This window comes from Eulemur rufifrons, chromosome 7, assembly GCF_041146395.1.
Source record: "Eulemur rufifrons isolate Redbay chromosome 7, OSU_ERuf_1, whole genome shotgun sequence".
NCBI classification, from domain to species: Eukaryota; Metazoa; Chordata; class Mammalia; order Primates; family Lemuridae; genus Eulemur; species Eulemur rufifrons.
Genome location: NC_090989.1, coordinates 269,738,091 through 269,751,671, shown reverse-complemented (window position 1 = coordinate 269,751,671; position 13,581 = coordinate 269,738,091). Strand labels below are relative to the sequence as shown.

Genomic DNA, 13,581 nt, shown 5'->3' with positions numbered 1-13,581 from the left:
CCCACTGAACATTTGCCATTCTCTTCATGACACTAATAATTTCATAGATTTCCAAAGGAATCTATAAAATCCCACCCAAATCCCTTGACCTCCCTACAGAGGTCAGGTACACCCACTGATTGTGCTCATGGCAGCTTGGATCGAAGTAGCTGATTCCAAACTGGTGATGACAGGTTTCAGGGCACCAGGAATCTTTACCTTTCCTTTGACTCCGGAGTTAGGTTTGTCACCCCAGCACACACAGCAGAGTCACCTAGCTGGAGGAGCACCGGTGCGAGAATTGGGAATCAAGGGTTCAAATCCCAGTCCTATTGTGGCTTGATGCGTGAGCTCCGGCAAGGCTCCCTCTCTCTCTGGTTCTCAAAATGATGAGTTTGGTCTACATCACAAGTTTCCAAAGCAATATTATTAGATACCGGGGATGCTTTGAGGCACCCCAGGAGTCAGCAAGGGAGGCAAATTTGAGTGGACGAGAGCTTGGGCCCACTCATTTTCTGCTACCTATTGTTTTTTTTTTTTCCCTAGGAAGTTTGATTAGGACTAAACGGTTCTTTGTTTAAATATCACAGAGTTTCAAGAGTTTGAAAAATACTTACCACTCTCCCACCCCCTCACACACCAATTCCCCCAAGGAAAATAAATAAAATGAGCAAATCACGCTATTTTTCTAGTAATATGCCCATCCTAGGTAATAGATCTGAGGCATTAAAAGGAAACTAATTAAGAAAATACTTGCTCACTCATCCACACCTTCGCACATCCCATGAGGGAGGAATCTTGGGATCTTGGTGTTGGAAGAGTTTAGTGTGCCAACTTTGGCCTCTGTGAGCTACTGGGAGGAAGCAAAGTCTTCACGGATGCCTTTGTTTCTCAGAAAATTACCGCAATTAAGTGTAATTCTGTGTGTTAATATATGTATACGTGGCAGGCTATTTCAAAATCTGCTGGCCATATCATTATGGATAGAGCTCCAAAGTTGGTTAGACATCATCTCCGTTTTCTCTGCCTCTCCTATAATTCTTGACAGCTCTTCCTACTTCCTGAGAATCTGAGATGAAGAGGTCTTCTCCTTCATTCTGCAGCTTGATTTCTTACAGTTTCATACTCTAATTTCTAGCCTAACTGAACTATAGTCCTCTAGGGAGAAATGAGGACTAAACTAGAATGACAGCAGTGATTACGGGGGGGTGGTGAGAAGTAGAATCCATGGGACTTTGGTGGTGGTGGCAGCTATGGTGGTAGTAGTGGTGTGTGTAGGGTTGCCGGCAGAGAAGACTGAATACGCAGAGTGGATTTAGACACTGAGGGTCCAACCAAGACCGCTGACTATTCAATGTTAAGGACATTCCCCCAGATTGAAAGGAATAGAGAAGAAGCAATTCTGGAGGAAAGGAAATACAGTTAACTGATGGAACTAAGTCCCAAAGGAATCAGGAAGCGAGCCTTCAGGGATCTGGTACCCATAGGCAGGGGCTGATTTTATAGAGGTTGAAGGATGCCGTTGCCCTCCAGACACCCCTCCCTTAGTCTAGGGCTCAGATGAAGCAGAACGGGAGGGGATTATGGGTGACGGCAGAAGAAAGGGAAGGGGATATGCACATTGGTTTACTCAGTGTTCTCAGCAAAAGATAATTCTGAGGAAGGAGGAGAGAGATGATTTAGATGAGGGAATGGGCCAAAATGTTTTGCAAAGTGTGGTCCATTTATATCAGAATCACCAGGGAGAGCACGCTAATAATGCAAATGACTGGATTGGCCCCAAAACTACTGACTTGGAATTTCTGGGAATTTTTATTTTTTTTATACTCTCCCCAGGTGATTCTTATGTCTACCTATGCTTGAGACCCACCCTGATAGAGAATCTCCTTGGGATGGTGAAACCAAATGACTGTTTTTGCAAAGGTTCCTCAGGCCTTTTGAATGCCTCCTCTCCTCTCCTGGCTCCACATCCTGGCTTCCTGTGAAAGACTGAGCTGACAGGGTTTCCCTAAGTATATGTGGCTTCTTTAGGCCCACAGGTGGGTCCCATTGGGCCAGAAGGCTGCCATTTATTCATCATGGAAGCCAAAACTGCTTCTTTTCCCAGCTGGCAGCAGAGCTCTACAGCAAGACCTTAGAGGTCAGGAGAATGAGTTCTAACCTGGCCTTGTCCCAAGCCTCCCTAATATATCGGGTAGAATCTTTCTCCATTTGTCAGGGACAGGAATTCCTGCCTATCTTACAGGGCTATTTGGAGGAGGGAATGAGTTCCTGAGTGTGAAATTTGCTTCAGATCTGCCAGCCTCAGTTTTTTCATCAGTGGGAGAGCATAACAACATCCTTACACTGTACCAGTGCAGGGCTCATGCTGGTTTCTCTCCCTTCTCTCCCAATCTCCTTCTCGCCTACAGTGTTTTTAGAAAGCAACTGAGCTTCAGCTGAGTAATATAAGCCACATTTCCAAAGACCACTTCAGGTCAGGCCCAGCATAGGATCCTGTAGGGAATCACAAAGGTGACTCATGACAGCAGCAAAGTAACTAAAGTTGTTACTCTGTTCCAGGTATTCTGGTAATACCCACAACAACCCTAGGAGGTAAAAATTGACATCCTTGTATTGAAGACAAGGATACTGTGCCTTGAAGCAGACAACAGGTGGTGGGACCTAGATTTAAACCCAAGCCTGTCTGAGTCCACAGCTTATGCCCAGAGTTGTTATATGGACATAAATCCATCACTTTGGAAATTCCAATTTTGTGGTCTGAAATAAAGGCTCGGAGTGCTAAGTATTGCAGAGGATGGACTGGATACTTGATGTGGAATTATAGAAGAAGGAAGGAAATGATTTTGACTCTGGTGCTCTGAGAAGGCCATTTGGAAGGAGTAGGATTAAACCAGGGACATTTCATGTGGGCTTTTTATGTGTGTGTTTGAGGGATTTGAAGAATGCCTGTGGGTGCAATTGGACAGGAGAGTGAGCATAAGCAAAGCTGAGGAGGCAGGAAACTTCCACTGACATTTGGGGAGATAAATGGTCTTACAGGTAGTGTAAAAGCATAGAGGGGAACCATGAATACAGAGATATTACAAGACCAGATGGGGGAGGCCCCAGTGCCATGCTAGGCATGCTGTCTGTGGGGCAGTGTACCCCAGTGGAAGTGCGCATCAAACAAAGGCCTGGAGGCAGGAAAGGGCAGGGCCCCTTTGGGAGTCACCCAGGTGTTCAGTATGGCAGGAGTACAGGGTCTCCTACCCCATTTGTTTCCTACCTCCAGCCAGAATCCTTTTGTAAAGGTTTGCAGGGCCCTCTGGGCGAGGATCACCTTGCAAAAGAACATCCATCCCGCCTGCTGTCTGGATTGAGCAAGAGGCTGGAAACAGGGTGAGGAAGCAGCAGCTGTGAGTCAGACCGCCCCCACGCAGGCTCCAGCCCCGGGCCTGGGGCCCCAGCTGGGAGCGGAGCTCTTGCCTGGGTTGCATTTGCCGAATACGGACTGTACAGCCAAGCGTGGCTCAGAGCTGCTCTGACTCACTGGGAACCATCCGAGTCACTCGTGCCCCTGTCATGGCTTTTATTTCTCTTTGTCTTCTTCCTCTACGTTTTGCCCCCTTCTCTTCCCTTACCTCCTATTCCTTCATTTTTTCACTTCCTTCTGGTTTTCCTTTTTTAATTTGCCTTTCTTTCTTTATTTGAAGCTTCCTCCTCTTCCTCCTTTGAATCTTTTTTTAACTGGGATTTTTGATATTTGCAGTGTGATTCAGGAGACCCAGGTTCTAGACCAGGCCACCAGCCACTCACGATGTGGCTTCAGATTCACCTCTTTTCTCTGGGCCTCAATTTTCCCATCCGTCCAGGAAGGCAATTTGATTTGATTTGATGGCGTTTAAAGACAAGACCCATCAGGACTTCTCCTTCTGGAATTCTCTGCTGCTTACTCCTTTGCCTCTTTCATAGGATCATCATGACAGAGCTCACAGATGTCAGCATGCATTCAGGGTCATGGATCACCTGGCTGCCTGTAGAATTACTGTTGAGCCTCTGTCACCCAGACCCCCATACCCGGCCAATTTGCTGAATATTTATGAAGGTGGGGCTCAGGTATTCGTTTTTTTAAAAGCTCCCCCAGGTGATTTTCCCGTGCAGCAGGGTGAAGAATTACTGATTTAGAAGAAGCTACCTTTTGGTAAAGGCAGAGAGACTGAGGCACTGAGGCCCAGAGCTGGGAGGGGACCTGTCCAGTGTCACAAAGTGAGTCAGTGCAGACAGCACCAGAACCAAGCCTCCTGCCATCTCTGTCCCCTTGGCCTTGACTTTGACTCACCTTAAGTAAATGCCACGAGCTCCGGTGGAGCCAGGCAAGAGAGCAACCTCCTGACTGTGCCAGACCCTGGCTTAGAGGCAAGGCCCAGACACAGCCCCATTAAGCCAGGCAGTGCCTTACGGGAATCGCTCCTGGCTCCGGCTTAGAAAACAAACAGAGTGCTTTGGTTTTCTTTGGCTGTATCCTGGAGTGGGGGAGCTAAGAAGAGAGCACCTGAGGACGCAGGTTTGCTGCTTTTCTCTGAGGCAAAGTGGGTCTGCCAGAAGCAAGGAGCGGAGACAGGTGGGCAGGGCTTGCGGGGGAGAGTCGGAAGTGTGTGCCTCCACAGCTGCTGCCTGACAGTGCACCCCGGGCAGAGGCTGATGCCTGAAAGGGAGGGAATGGGGCTGGTGGCAGCTCAGGTAAACCCTGCATCTTGAACTGCCTCGGAACAGACCCTCTCAGGCATATGAGAGTCCCAAGCCTTCCTCCCAGACACTGGTTATAGCAGAAAGAGACCTAGGTTGCAATCCTGATTGTAGCTGTTGTTTATTGAGCATTCCTTCCATGCCGGGGTCTGCGATAAGTTCTTTATACTTTACATATAACTCTCATGTGGATTTTTCACAGCTTGCTGGGGTAGGAATGATTAGTTTGCCCACTTCACAGATGCGGAAATAGTATCAGAGAGATGAAGTCTACCACCCCAGGTATATAGCCCTAAAGGTACGTAGGAGATCAGAACTCAAATTCAGGTCAGCCCAATTCCAAAGTTCAGCCTCTTAGCCATTAGGCAACACTATTTTTGTATGAATCAGCAGACCTGGGTTTGAATCTCCATCCTTTTATAACGGGCCATGTGACTTTAGACTAGTTAATTCACCTCTCTGGGTCCCGTTTTCTTTCTATGTAAATTGATGCTTGTTCTGCTTATTTCACATGACTGGTGTGGGTATCAAATGAAAGTTGAACATGAAAAAGGTTAGTAAACAACAGAGGGATACACAAATGTAAGAGATTACTGCTGTTATCACCAAACACAGCTGTGTCCATACGTGGGGAACCACCATCCCATATACACCTGTCTGCACTTGTGACCTTGGCCATCCCTGACAACCTCTTTGGTTCCCAAGGACTCAGGTGGAGGAGTGGAAGGGGAGGGAGAAAATAATAAGAACCTATTTATAAAACACTTCACATCTCCCAGATGAAAGCTTCTAGATAAATATCATGGCACCACATAAATAAAACATAAATGGAATAATATTATTTTTACCCTCTCCAGCTGGCATGCCTGCAGACACTCTCCTAGAAGCCGAGGGTAGCTGGGTGACGTACAAAGAGCAAGGGCTTTGGAATCAGCGATAAGAATTCAACCCCTGCTCCTTCCAAGTATTGGTTGCATGACCTGGGAGCTGGTTACTTAGGCTCTCTGAGCCTCAGTTTCCTCACTAGAGATGGAAATTAAAAAAAAAAAAAATCTATCATCTGGTTGCTATAAGAATTAAAAAGGTTTCTGTACATATCTCTGGTATAGGACTCATCACCCTTGATGCTATTTACCTCTCTATATGCCTGTCTTCCCCATTCTACTATAATGTTCCAAAAGGCAAGAGCTGTGTTCCATTTTGATATGATGGTACATGCTCCATGAATGTCAAATTCTTTTCCTCTGTACTTCTCTTGAAGTCACTCTCTCTTTACACTCCTTGGCCAGAATTCAGACCCATGCCTGTCTCTTAATATATAACTCAACTAGAACAGAAAATGTGGAACTCAAGAACCCTGACTCACTAAGATGTCCAGGCTCTGCTACTTCTTAGTTGTTTGACATGGGGCATGTCAGCTTACATCTTTGAGACTCAGTTTCTTCATCTCTGAAATGGGATAATGTCCCTCCTACCCTATCTAGATCCTTGCTAGGAGAATCGAATATGATACTGGCAGTGTAAACGCTTTGCAAACTATAAAGCATTTGGAAGGTAGAAAAGAGTGTTATCCATAGTGGGAACTCACTGTATACAATATACTGGTGTATTTGATTTTATAGTGTCATTTCTTCTAGGCTCTGAGTACCCTACTTCTGGAGTCCTTTTACCCCATCATCTAAGACTTCAGTTTTTACCTTTGGATCGGAAGACTCAGGCCATCACCACTACGCCAGCTGTTCCCAAGTCACTCTCATCGTTATCTCCTTCCTGACTTCTCCTATAACTGCAGTCAGGGAACCCGAACATTGTCCAGCTGGAAGTCAGGGGACCAGAAATAGTGTCTGGGCCTTGAGTCTGACATCCACTCTGGAACTCACCTTCCTTTAGTGTAAAATGGAGAGTCCACATGACAATGATCGTCAGCTCTCACAATGTCAGCACTTGTTACTTCATAAGAATAGAAAACACCGTGGACTCAAAAGGTGCAAGTAACTTTCCCAAGGTCACTCAGCAACAAGGTCTGTCTTGATGCTGGAATTGTGTCTTATTTATCTCTTCATCCCCACTTCCCAGCACATGCCTGGCCTGTAGCCTATATTCAGAAAAGGTTTGTTTAATGCATTCTGACACTGACCATGTGTGAATTTGCTTTATTTTTCTTTCCTGATAAAAATTGGGGCCGGGCGCGGTGGCTCACGCCTGTAATCCTAGCACTCTGGGAGGCCGAGGTGGGCGGATCGTTTGAGCTCAGGAGTTCGAGACCAGCCTGAGCAAGAGCGAGACCCCATCTCTACTAAAAATAGAAAGAAATTATACGGACAGCTAAAAATATATATAGAAAAAAAAAATTAGCCGGGCATGGTGGTGCATGCCTGTAGTCCCAGCTACTCGGGAGGCTGAGACAGGAGGATCGCTTGAGCTCAGGAGTTTGAGGTTGCTGTGAGCTAGGCTAACGCCATGGCACTCACTCTAGCCTGGGCAACAGAGTAAGACTCTGTCTCAAAAAAAAAAAAAAAAAAAAAAATTGGTAATTATAAAACTGGATTTTAAGAAAGATTGGGTTTGTCTATAAAACTCCCTAAACCATGGTTTTTCAAATAAATTTTTCTCAGAGCTTAAGGACTCTGTGGTTAGACCTCAGGGGATGACAAACTATACAATGGAATAGGGGATTAGGGGCTGGGTACCATCAGAGGACCCCAGTCTCATCTGTGTCCACACAGGATGCATGTGTAAGGTTTCTTGGAAAAGTGGATTCTGCTGCTTTGAAAATGTTTAAAAAATGACTGCTTTAGGGTAAATAAGAAGGAATTGGGATATTCCCAAATAAGGTACTTAGTATGGAGTGGTGAGTGCATGTGAAGACTCTAATCCATAGTTAATTCTCCAATTTTGGGAACAATATTTTCTATATAAATCTTTAGGGCACTTCCACAGCCATTTCGGGACCATGTGTAATTACAGAAACCTACTGGCACCCAGCCGCAGCTAGGGGCTGAAACTCCAGGCCCTCTCAAACTGTTTTCTTGAGGCTAGCCAATGGCCCCAGGCAGGCGGCCCCGCCCCCCCCATGCCAGGTCTGGCATCCGTGCCTGCGAGTTGGCACATCTGGGTGCTTGGACTCCCTTTGGGCCAGAAGCTGCTGATGCAGTCCAAGAACATCGCTGGGAAGCTGGAAGGAACTGTCCCGGAGGCTGCAGAGGAGCAGGGCCCATCCGTGTTTTCTAAGCCATACAGGGGAGCAGGTAGCTGGGCCAGGAACAGGCTACTGGCACTTTCACCAAGGGTCTTCTGGCTCAGACTGCAACATAAGCCGGGCAGAATGTTTCTGCAGCTGGGAAGATGGGGAAATCCCTATGAGGCCTTTTTACGCTTCATGACTTTTTATGTCCTCAAGACAGCCGCAAAAATCTCTCTCAGCTTCATTTTCTTTGCCATGTTTCCCACAGATTTGGCTCCTGAAAAATTGCTGTGTGTTTGCTCGTGTGGTCTAGAGGCCCTGCCCCCAGCACCTAATCTAAAGTATGACCTTTAGTATCAAAAGTATAAGGTCTGTGTGCCCTCGCTTTGTTCCAGTGTAAACTTCTGCTACCTCCTAAGAACCAATTGAGCAAACAACCCATGAACAAATATGTGTAACTGTCAGAAATGTGATAGAGCTGTCAAAAGCACAAGATATCTAGGTAAATAGAAGAATCCAAGTCTTCCTCTCCTATTTTTCTGGCATGTGTAAACATAGCAAATCACCTATAAAATTAGAAAATAAAAAGGGGTTTTTTTTTTTTTCCAGGGAAAGATCCACCACTATCATATCTAAGATACCAGTGTCCTTTGTCAATGGTGATTTTTGATGCTAAACATCATGCGGGGGTGGGGGGGGGGGACGGTGGAGTGCTAGAGGTGAGGGTGCTGTCACAAGGTGAGTCACTTGCTTAGACATTAAAGGTTTCTGGGTTTTTCCTGTCTCCTCCCCCAAATATCTGGGGACATTCCATTTTTCATTGAGATATCTCACTTTTCTCTAGACATTGCATATTCCCTAGTATGACTGCCTCAGTGCAAATTTCAGGATTGATTCATCATAGAATGCTAGACTGTCAGCCATAACGTGCCCTTGGAGAGTTCTTAGTATAAGCCCCTTAGTTTGTAAAGGAGGACCTTTTGGCAGCCCCTTCCCAAGTGCTTCTGCAGGAAATTTGAACATTGCTAACTCATTTTCTGTTCTCTGAGTTAGAACTAGACTGGGTCATGTTCTAACAGGGGAAAAGACAGTGAAGGGTTTAGTCATCTACCCCTGGTCACATCGTCTTTGCAGGGGGGGCAGTGACAAGTCCTGAACTGCATGTCCTCATTAGTGCTTGTCCACTGGGCCCCGTAGCTCGGTAGAAGATACCAACGGGAATCTCACAAGCATCATCCTGACGTCACAGATCGTTCTGGGGCCAGAGGGTTTGTCAGCAGGTCCCAGCAAGGAGCTGAGAGGTGTCTATCAACTCCAAATTCACATGAGAGGAAAACAAAATTCCATCATAATGTTGACCATCTGTGGATGAGGACGATTTTTCGAGAGAGGCCACTGGAGAGGGGAATAAGGAAAATAAGGACTATTGTTTTAAGGGATTATAATTTGAAAGAGATCACTGGTTCACCCAAACAACATAGGATATGGCATAGCAGTGAGTTATTTTACCTTGTGAAATTTCTGTTTTTAAATGAATTTTGAGCTTTTTCTTAATGGTAATCTGTTATGAAATACAATGTGCCATGATCAAAAACAGAGTATATCCAACTGCCTTTATGCTATAATCCCCAAACCTATGAGAATGAAAAATTTCCCTCATTTTTAAAAAATATTTCCTATGCATCACAAAAACTCGCCAGATGGTATTCAGTGTGCTTATCTAATAGAGCTAATATTCAATTTAAAAAGAGTTCAAAATATATTATATTGCTGTTCAACAGATACTATATGACTTCTTTTTTTGGACTAGATGATTCAAAAGATGAACATCAAAGTTATTTCAAAAGTAATAGTCTTAAAACAACATTTTGATGAATGAGTCCAATAATATTCTTCAATAACTCCATTTTTTTTCTGTTTTCCCCAGACTATATAGCTTGGCTTTGTTCAGATTTTTCTCGGTTGCTTTTAAAGTTAATATTGAACTTACTTTTTTTCTGACACCCTTGCAATGATCTTTGACTGAAAGTAATAAACATACTAACTTGAGCTGATCTGATTTTAAAACAACTTATTCAGTTGAAGTGACAGGATTTATTAGGCCCCCTTAGAGACAACACATCTTAGAAGATATTATAAACCACTAAAATTTGTTACTTTTTTATTTGATTAAAAATTGTGTGCTTATGTTTATTAGACTCTAATATAGTTTGTTGTTGCAAATGTAAATTTATAAAACTTGCTTGAAGGTAAATTAGCAATATGTATCAAAAGAATTAACTTATTCTAAAAAAGTGTTCATAAAAGATATACATGTGAGGGTATTCATGACAATGTTTAATAGAAAAGAAATAAAAAACAATCATTTAAATATTACCACTGAAGAAAGCTTGTTACAAAATAACATATGGGGTCAGGGCAGGAGGGAAGTAGTGTGGCTATAAAAAGGCAACACAAGAGATAATTGTGGTGATGAAAATGTTCTGTATCTTGACTGTATCAATGTCAGTATCCTCCGTGTGATATTGAACTATAGGTTTGCAAGATGTTACCATAGGAGAAAACTGGGTAGAGTATATAAAATCTGTCTATATTGTTTCTTATAACTGCATGTGATTCTATAGTTATCTTAAAATAAAAATGTAATTAAAAATAGTATATGGAGTATCGTAATTAAAGCATTTCTGGTTTTGGGGGTATAGGTATCTTTAATAGATGGCTGCAGGGGAAATCTCATAAATCAAGAAGACACAGGAACTGGGAAGGTATTAGAAGCCTCATGTGCTATTCGCTCAGTCTTTTACCGGCCCGTCACCTCATGCCTCCCTCCTTCTCTGTCTGCTTCCACCTGTTCATGGTATACAGTCACTGTCCCCTGTCCCAATCTGATGTTTAAATAGCTACCTATCTTCCTAGTACCTTAGTACTGCCAGCTCTAGTTCCTGGGGGGAAAATGATTGTGCCACCTTGGGTTACATTTTTACTCTCAGTCCAATTCACTATGATTAAAAGGATAGGGTTACTCAGGAAAACCATGGGTAAAAGGGCCTAGTGTTGTGTGCACTGGGGCCAGTTCTCAGAAAGTAGAGTTCTAGTCTGTGTAGTCCTCATAGTGGCTCATACAATTACAGATCCTCTCTCTCTCTCTCTCTCTCTCTCTCTCTCGGTGTGTGTATGTATTACCTATTTATTCAAGCAAAAATGGCTATAAGAGTATATACCAAAATGTTATAATATCAGTTGTTTTCTTTGTGTTAGGTCTGGGAGATTTATATTTTGTTCTTTTTTTCCCCTGAATTTTATCTTATGAACATAGTTTATTTTTTGTAATAAGAAAAATATTTAAAATTATATTAAATTAATTTTTATAAGAGAAAAGGGCATCATACATTTACTATAGAATGGGAATGCAGAAACCTGAACCAATCACTCACAACTATACCAGCTTAAGAGTATCATAATTTCCTTCCTAGTCAATGTCCCTTCCTTACATAGTGGAGAACACAATATATATTTAACTTTTTCTGTTTTTTAAATTAGTTGTGGAGTTCAAACCTTTCCTCATAGTATCATAAGCCTTTTTTAAACATTTTCATGTCCGTATACTGTTTTATAGTGTGGATGTCTCCGATATTATTAATCATTTCTCAAGTGTTAGACAGTTAGCCATTTCCAATTTTTCACCTGTTTTGAAGGCTGCTAAAATAATCATGGGTCTTTGCATTTTAGACAAAAATCATCTTTTATGAAGACTAAGCAACTAGAAGGAATTTTCAAATCTACTAAATAATTCACTTCTCTGATGGAACTTACATGCAGCTGCTCTCTTCTTCTATTGTGTTCCTTTCATGTTTGAAAACCCCGTCTGTGCATGAGCTCCCTTTGGGGTTGGCTTCAGACGTCCGGGTTGGTGCCCTGCACACACATCATCAGGAAGGCACCTACAGGCTGGACTGTCACGTGCCAGAGAGAACTCATCCAGGGGCCAAGGCTGCGCCCCAGCCATGGGCCGCCATGGTGAACACATTTTGACTACAGGCCCAGAGCTCCCTGTCGCAATGTGTTATTCCATTCATCCGCAGGTCTCTGGGGATCTGGGATTCAGAGAGGATTAAAAATGAAACTCTACAGATAATTAGGGGGAAAACGGCAAGAAATTATTTTACCTTTCTCCTTCACCATATTCCTTTCAGTAGAAGATAAATTTAGATGGATGTGATATTTTCTTCCTTTCCTTATTTTTCAAGCCCGTGATCTGGTGCAGGATTGATGAATGGTGACAATTTCCCACCAGACATGAATAAAAATTTAAATTAGAACTGGAGCATCTCAGAGCCAAGAAAATCCATAGAAATAAATCCACTCTAGAGACATGAAATATTAGGAATGGAGAAGGTAAAGCATATATCCTATATTTTATAGCTAGTCATTGACTGGAAAAGTCAGCTTCATGTAGCCGAGGCTCACGTACTATATTTTATCACATTGAGATGCCATTCATTTTAAGAGCCACTTTATTTTAGGTGCCATTGAGAAAGCAAAGAAAATTCTGCCAACTGAACTATAACTCAATGCTTTCTTATCAATTACATGTTTAGACTTTATACTTACTGAAAAAGCTCACTTATTCTGATTATATTTTTATAATAGAGTAACCCCCCTCCCTTAGCCGCAGTTTCACTTTCCACAGTTTTAGTTACCTGTGATCAACTGGGGTCTAAAAATATTCAATGGAAAACTCCAGGAATAAACAATTCATAAATTCTAAATTGTGCACCATTCTGAGTAGCTTGAAGAAATCTTGTGTCCTCCTGCCCAGCAGGTGAATCAGTCGTTTGTCCAGTGTATCTGCGCTGTATAAGCTACTCACTGGTTTGTTACTTAGGAGCCATCTAGGTGTTCAGATGAAAAACAAATAGTACATATAGGGTTGGAACTATCCGTGGTTTCAGATATCTGCTGGGGGTCTTGGAATGTATCCCCTGTGGAAAATGGGGGACTACTGTACATCACTCTTGTGATATAAAGCAAAATAAATGTTCAAATATTCATAAAACATCTCCATATTCAGTGTATGCCTTTCCAAAATCAGTTTTTGACTCAGTGTCATTGAATTCTGTGTTTTTTCCATATACTATTTTCCTCTTGGTTGACCAGAAGATTGTGGATACTGCATTTCTTTTTTTTTTTTTCCCTCCCTCATAGTTTTTTTCGTAACAGCTTTACTGTGGTATAATTTATACCATACAATTCACCCATTTGAAGTATATACAATTGAATGGTTTTTAGCAAATTTACAGTCATGTAATTATCACTACAGTCAATTTTAGGACATGTGACACCCCCAAATAAGCCCCATACCCATTAGCAGTCACTCTTTATTTTTCCCCTATCTCCTGAACCCCACGCAACACTAATCTACCTTCTGTCTCTCTTGATTTGCCTATTGTAGGTATTCCTTATAAATGGTATCATGCCATATATGGTCTTTTGTTACTTCCTTCTTTCACTTAGTTCTCACAGTTCATCCATGTTGTAGCATGTATCGGTATGTAATTAATTTTTATTGCAACGTTTCTTAAAGGAAGACTCCATTATTATTAATATACCTGGTATTTTCCTTCAAGTTTTCATATTGTCTTTATCTTACCAGTTCTTGTCAATGAAGTTTGTCAGACAACAATCTAGAT

The 13,581-nt window shown here is 42.6% G+C and overlaps 1 protein-coding gene across 5 annotated transcripts in view; it reads left to right on the top strand.

The window, feature by feature from the left end:
• The window catches only part of ASTN2 (astrotactin 2), an 824,356-nt gene that overhangs the window by 737,540 nt on the left and 73,235 nt on the right, over positions 1–13,581 (top strand). The gene's annotated exons all lie outside the window — the stretch shown is intronic.